General features: G+C 39.5%; 2 pseudogenes; one reads left to right on the forward strand and one right to left on the reverse strand.

Annotated features, from left to right (window-relative positions):
• Nucleotides 1-3,356: 3,356 nt before the first annotated feature.
• LOC115273502 lies at nt 3,357-4,362 on the reverse strand (annotated as a pseudogene).
• An 804-nt stretch (nt 4,363-5,166) lies between these two features.
• Nucleotides 5,167-5,333, forward strand: LOC115275641 (annotated as a pseudogene).
• Nucleotides 5,334-7,784: the final 2,451 nt, after the last annotated feature.

Consider the following 7,784-nt stretch of genomic DNA (forward strand, 5'->3'; position numbering starts at 1 on the left):
CCTGCTGTCTTTTTAATCCAAATGAAAATTACTTAAGTATTACTTAAAATTAGAGGCCAAGAAAGTTATGAAAATATATTCCAGTGCACTCAGCTAATGAATTAGCTGATGGCGAAGCCAGAGCTGATGTTACAAGTCAAATTTTGGCCTAAAAGCCCATATGTTGAAACTATACTCTGGCCTGTTAATATATTATGACAGTTTGTCCTATTGACTCCCTACTATCTACTAAATTGTGTTCTATCATTCCATTTGATATCTCCTCAATCAGCCTCTCATTTAGGTGCTCTTGTTATCATAACTCTACAGATGAGACATTAAATAGAAATACCTTATTTATCATACTCAAAGTCACACTATGTGTACCATCATTACTTATAAACTACTGGAATGTTTATTTAAGTTAGCATCCTTAATGTTATGATAAGAATTACTGTTTGATGGGAAACACCATCTGACTGGTCCATGGCACAATTATGTATAATTATTTCATAGCCTTGGAAAACAAACATTGTCACACTTAATTCGCGGCTGAGGATTCTGAGGATCAGGAAGGAACTTTGAGTTGTGGAATTCGCAAATTTTTGAGCCAATACAAGGCTGTGAAGTATTTTCCTATCCCACATTTTTTCTCTTATCTGTTTCCTATTCTTTTTTTTTTAATGTTTATTTATTTTTGAGAGAGAGATACGGAGCATGAGCGGGGGAGGGGCAGACAGAGAGAGGGAGACACAGAATCCAAAGCAGGCCCCAGGCTCCAAGCTGTCGTTACAAAGCCTGATGCAGGGCTCAAACTTATGAACAAGATCTTAACCTGAGCTAAAGTCAGACGCTCAACCAACTGAGCCACCTAGGTGCCCTCTGTGTTTCCTATTCTAACCAAGTGTTGCCACACCACATTTAGATGGCTCTGTGAATTTTTCAGTCTTTTCCCATGCTTAGCTAGCACTCTCCTAAATCTAAACCTAAAAACAAACAAGACCAAAGTGCTACCTCTGGGTTGAGTCTACCATTTGACAAAAACGGCAGAATTAGTTTCCCCCTTACCAAGGTTCTTTGGCTATCACTTAGATTTGCATAAATCAATAAGCAAATATAGAAATATGGTCATTTTTCTTAGATGGTAACTTCCTGCTAACTGCTTTTGCTTCATCATCTGTCAATTTCATGTCTTTCTCCAATACCAAAGTTCCTTATCAATGGAGTTGGTAGGTGATTTACCTTAGAGGTAAAATGCAGGGTAAAGTAATTGTTGGACAGATTTTCAGAGAACCAAGATTACTACCAAAAAACTACATATGACATTTCTAAAGAAATATGGATACCAATGGAGTCCAAAGACTGATTTATAAATGACAGAAGACAAGAAAGTACGGTAACAAAGTGAAGTCCTAAGCAGGCGGTTTGTTACTAGACAAAGAAAAGAGCTCACCTTTCCTGACAACATAAACCTTTGCTACTGAAAATGTTTTAAAAAGGAGGGCAAAGTACAGTTTATTTATGATGAAATTTGTGACTTTATAATCCTCAGACGCTGTTAGGGCCACTCATTTACTGGAAATACGACTCCAGTACTTAGATCTCAGCTGTACGCACCTAACAAAATCTATAATGTAAAATCATCTTTATTTTATGAGCTCACTTTGCAATATTCCAACTGCACACAACTTATTACACACCTTTCTCCTCATGTTATAATTTAACAGTCAGGGTTCAGTCAAGAAAAAAGAAATCAAGTGAATTATTTTAATAAAGAGAATTAAGTGTAGGTAGTTGGGTAAATAGCTACTTCAGGACAAAGCAAAAGATGAAAAAATGTGGTGACAGAAGCCAATAAACAACAAGGGCTTAGGGTTTTTAGAGGGAGTAGTGAACGTTACTTAATTTTAGAGTGCAATATAATTTGCTGACCATTATTTAAAATATTAACGCATTTTTAATTTTTTTAATGTTTGTTTATTTTTGAGAGAGAGACAGATAGAGCATAAGTGGGAGAGGGGCAGAGAGAGAGGGATACAGAGAATCCAAAGCAGTCTCAGACTCTGAGCTGTTAGCATAGAGCCCAATGTGAGGCTTGAACTCATCAACTGTGAGATCATGACCTGAGCTGAAGTCAGATGCTCAACCAAGCCCCCCAGCACCCCAAAATTATGTAACAACTCTTAACTATAAAGAACAAACTGAGGGTTGCTGGAGGAGAGGGGAGTGGGAGGATGGGCTAGATGGATGATGAGTACTAAGGAGGGCACTTACTGTGATGAGCACCAGGGATTGTATGCAAGTGATGAATCACTGAATTCTACACCTGAAACTAATATTGCACTGCATGTTAACCGACTGGAATTTAAGTAAAAATTTGGAGAAAGGAAAAAAATATATATATATATGGAAAATAAAGCAGTAATTTCAAGAGACTCACTCTAGCATTACAAAATAAGTATAGAAGGATGAGTTTGGAGCAGAAAGAGTTAACAACCAGCAGAAATGAAAAGCTTACAGTGTTGAAGGACAATGTATTTGAAGAAACCCATTGCTTCCAGCTACAGTAAGTTTTTTATAACTTAGCCTTTTGAGCTTGATCTCCTTAGCAACTCAAAACTAAACCACCTTGGGTGCTTTTTAAAAACTCCTCATACCTAGACACACACTTGTCCAACTAAATCAGAATCTATGGTGATGAAACTCAGTCATCATTAGTTATAAAACTTCTTAGAGTATATAAACTTCCTTTACTCTAATAAAATCCATGATTGGGGGAGCCTGGGTGACTCAGTTGGTTAAGTATCCAAACTTCAGCTCAGGTCATGATCTCATCATTCTTGAGTTTGACCTCACATTGGGCTCCTCACTGACAGTGCAAAGTCTGCCTGGGATTCTCTCTATCTCCTTCTGTCTGCTCCTTCTCCACTTGTGTTCTCTCTTTCTCTCTCTCTCTGTCAAAATAAACAAACAAACAAACTTTTAAAAATCCAAGATTGACAACCAGTAATGGCATCCTTAGACATTACCTGGATAAATAGTTTTGACAGATGCAAAACTTGTATGGAAAATAAACAGAAATCATGGAAAAGGATATAAATTTTAAGCATATAAAAAGAAGAATGTACCCTGGATTCCAGGGTCATTGAGGAAACCTCTCATGCATTCCTTATGATGTACAAAGGGTCACAGAATACTCCTCCAATCCAATTAAAAACAAATTTAAAAAATAGTATTCATGTATGAAACATGAAGAAATGAAAACCATGAGACTGAAAAAATAATGGGGCCCAGAAAACAGTATTTGGTGGTCTACATGTTTGGTTTTGCTGACTTTTTCAACACACACTTCAAAAAGGATTGCACACATACTGAGATTAGCCTGTTCTTCTGAGTGACCTCCGCAGAGCACTCTTGATGTCCCTGTTCCTCAGGCTGTAAATGAAGGGGTTCAGCATGGGGGTGACTACAGTGTACAAAACGGAGGCCACCATATCCTTTCTGGAGGAAGGCAACAGTGCTGATCCAAGGTACACTCCAATAGCCGTTCCATAAAATAAGCAAACAACTGACAAGTGAGAACGACAGATGGAGAAGGCTTTGTACTTCCCGCCTGCTGATGGGACTCTCAGAATGGAAGAAACAATTTTATAGTAAGAGAAAAAGATCCCTGAGATAGGGAGAAAGCCAGAGATGGCACCAACAAAATACATGACTATGTTATTGGTGAAAGTATCAGAACAGGCAAGGTTGAGAAGTTGAGAAGGGTCACAGAAGAAATGAGAAATCTCCACATCCTTGAGGCAGGTAAGTTGCAATACAATTAAATTGCGCAGCTGAGAGTCCAAAAGGCTAACAAAAAAGGACACCAGAACTAAGAAGCCACAGAGACTTGGGCTCATGATGACCGAGTAGTGTAGAGGATGACAGATGGCCACAAACCGGTCATATGCCATTGCTGTCAGAAGCATACCATCCATACATCCAAAAAGGATCAAAAATGACATCTGAGTCAGGCAACACACATAGGAGATGTCTCTGCTCTGAGTTTGGATATCCACGATCATCTTTGGGACAGTGGTGGAGATGAAACCGATGTCAGCCAAGGACAGGTTGGCGAGGAAGAAGTACATGGGGGTGTGGAGGTGAGGGTCAAAGCTGACAGCCAGGATGATGAGCAGGTTCCCGAGCACGCTGACCAGGTACATGGACAGGAAGAGCCCAAAGAGGAGGGGCTGCAGTCCTGGATTATCTGAGAGACCCAGGAGGAGGAATTCTGAGACACTTGTTAGATTTTGTTCTATGTAGCTCTGACACCTTTAGAAAAAGAAAAGAGGGTTGGAGAAAGGAAACAAGCCAACGGGCACTCAACACTGTGTCCATGTTACATACTCAAACAATTCACAAGTAAAACATTCACACTTACAGACATGCAGCCTAGTGCCTTTAGAACTATTTTTTAGTATGATACATCCTATTCCTTCTTAGAACTCTTTCCTCATTGGTTTCACATTATTCATCTCTCTATATACACATATACTTTAGAGAAACTCAACTGAAGAGTATCAGAGGAGCAAGAACATAAGAGGTAATAAATCCATCTTCTTTAAGAGAAACCACAGAATAGGAAAAATAGCACTCTAATTTAAAGAAACAAAGATGCAGTTAAATATATCTTCCTTTATTCAAATGCAATGCTAGATATTCTCTTCATTTCAAATATTTATAAATACCCCATGAAAGGCAGGGCTGTATAATCTTGATTCTATATTACAGTTGAATATTTGTAATCAGAAAATATTTTGTTAATTATCTTCATGAGTTTTATCACTCTTTGATTTTCTTTCTCCTCACCTTCATGGAGGTAAGCAATGACTTGATGTTGGTTGTCTTTTAAAAGTCATTTAATAAGTAATATCTATCCTTGGCTTTGGTGGACTTAAAATTTTGAAAAATACAGTTAAGTGTGCATAATTATCCAACGTTGATGATAGTTTCTTCTTTGTTTCTGTAAACAGTGGAAAAGTCTATCCTACATTTAACAGAAATTTTTTAATTTTTGATACCTCCACTACGCCAAAAAGATTCTGGGGATTCAGAAATAAATGAGACTCAGTTGTTTTTCTCCATATGTAAAAGATATACTTGTATAATCAAAAGTAAAATGTACTATTAGAACTTCAGGGGATCGCTTCTCGGCCTTTTGGCTAAGATCAAGTGTAGAACTTCAGGGAAATCATAACCTCAGGTCATCAGATAGTTAAGTTCTGTGACATAACAATTAGCCTTATCATTATTAGTAATAAAAATTCTGAGATTTAATTTGCCCTTACTTTATGCACTCATTGCCTACTTATTGTATACAGGGCATCCTTTATTTGTTTAATCCTTTTTTGGTGGAGCTGTACCAACTAGGAATCAACTTAGACAACAACTTGAAGTCTCAGAGATACCAAGAACTTGCCCCATAACACACTAATAATAAGCGGAGCAGACAAGATTCAAAACTAAATGGTCATTCCTTGAGTCCCATTAACTTCCTTGTTTCTAGAATTTCTGAAAGTTTTAAATAGAGGTACAGAGGTTTTAACTATAGGTACATCTGAGACACTTTTTTTTTTTACTGTTGTCAGTTTCCTAAGTAGAAATAGACCCCAAGACTCTGACTTTGTTTCCTTTTGTGATTGAGTAGGCTGATTGTAAGAATGGTGGAGGAAGTGGACAGTTGAAGGGAAATCAAAGAACAGGAGGGGAGAATGAGAGAGTAAGAGAGAGCGAGAGAGAGCGAGAGCGAGAGAGGGAGAGAGAGGGAGAGAGAGGGAGAGAGAGGGAGAGAGAGGGAGAGAGAGTAAAAGGGAAAGCAAGAGAGAGAGCTCCCCTGAAGAACTGTGTGCCAACTCTCTAAGGTCACTGTCTGTGACCTCAGCCATTCTTCCCATAGTTGGCACAGGAAGCTGGCTGTTCTCCCACTGTGGTCTACCAGAAACCCCTAAAGGGAAGAGAAGGAAGTCTCTGCTAAGATTGATGAGGAAGTGATATGACCATTTAGGGTTGGCAGGGGAGAATACTGGTCTGATGCTTAGATTCAAACATGGCACCAATTCTTTCTAACTTATGACCTGGTACAAGTTACATAAAATTCTGTGTTCCTTTCCCTTACATAAAATAATAATAATGTGTGCACTTATACTTTGGGATGGTTTATGCAGATGAAATCAAACAAGATACATAAAATACATATCTAAGAGCCTGGCACTTAGGAAGCCCCTGATAAAAGTACACTATGTTGTGGTTAATGGTGAATGTCATCCTCCTCCTTAAAATCAGCCTAATCTGCTTCATGATCATTTTGGAGTAGCTTAGAAAAAGGTTAGAGAGATCCATTTGTGGCTGGGGGTGGGGGTGGGGGCACGGGAGGGGGCAGATGTCAACAAGAGCCAGAACCAGTGAGAGTGGAAGCAGAACTTTTTTTTTAATGTTTATTTATTTTTGAGGGACAGAGACAGTGCAGTGGGGGAGGGGCAGAGAGACACACACACACGCACACACACACACACACACACAGAATCTGAAGCAGGGTCGAGGTCTGAGTTGTCAGCACGGAGCCCAACGTAGGGATTGAACCCACAAACTACAAGATCATGACCTGAGCTGAATTCAGACGCTTAACTGACTGACCCACCCAGGCACACCAGAAGAACTCTTAATGAGAGTTCTCACACCTCCACCAGAACCAAGAAAATAAATTTCACAGGGCTCTCTTCTGAAAATTTATGTACTGATGCCCTCCCATCTGTCTTTCCCAAGTGTCATGTTTGTGTCATTGAGGAAAAAATGCTCCTGATGGTCCCTCCTCAAATCACCGTCACCTTCAGCACTTACTGGGCTGGGATGCATCTCTGCTGGAGCATGATGGAGGGCTACAGATATCCTGTCTGGTGTATGATGAAGGCTCACGGTTCCTCCTCAGGACAGGCAGGAAGACAGACTTGGCTGGGACCTTCTCAGGGAGATGCCCACAAGGGGAGTAGACACAAGTATGAAGCCACTGAATTAGAATCATCAAACTAAAAAGCTGGAGGCACCTGCCAATTATTTACAATTGTATGACTTTGGAGGCTCAATACACAAAGCTTATAATTAGCCAATTGGTCCATGTTGTCCCAACCTCTAAGGACTTGCTAATGTTAATAGAAGAGGAAAGTGAAACAAATGAATAAATATCTCTAGGTCTTCCTTCCCCTCTGGAAGAAGTTCAGCTCTACTCCTTGCTTCTTACTTCCAAGTTTTAGGATCTTAACATAAAATTCAGACTTTATTTTCAATTGAATCACTCAATATGAGATTTTAGTATCTGTAAATCCATCATATATGTATCATAATATCTAGGCAGAATTAGGTCTTCTATACAAAGAATGTGATACTATTCCCATTTTCTCAGTCAACAGTTGTCTTTAAAGACAACTTCTTATTTTCACTTTTTAGCTCTCACCTTTATTTTGAGGAAGGAGAGAGGGAGGGAGGGAGAGAGAGAGAAACAAGCAAGGGAGGGACAGAGAGAAGGAGAGACAGAATCCCAAGCAGGCTCCACACCAGCAGCACAGAGCCTGATGCAGGGCTTGAACTCACAAACTGTGAGATCATAACCTGAACCAAGATCAAGAGTGGGTCACTAAACCGACTGAGTCACCCAGGTGCCCCAGGTTGGCATTTGGAAACATGGAACATGGAAACATGCCAACATGGAAAAAGCCTAAATGTCCATCACCTAATGAGTGGATCAAGAAGATGTGGTATATATACGC

Source organism: Suricata suricatta, chromosome 12 (genome assembly GCF_006229205.1).
Source record: "Suricata suricatta isolate VVHF042 chromosome 12, meerkat_22Aug2017_6uvM2_HiC, whole genome shotgun sequence".
Lineage (NCBI taxonomy): Eukaryota > Metazoa > Chordata > Mammalia > Carnivora > Herpestidae > Suricata > Suricata suricatta.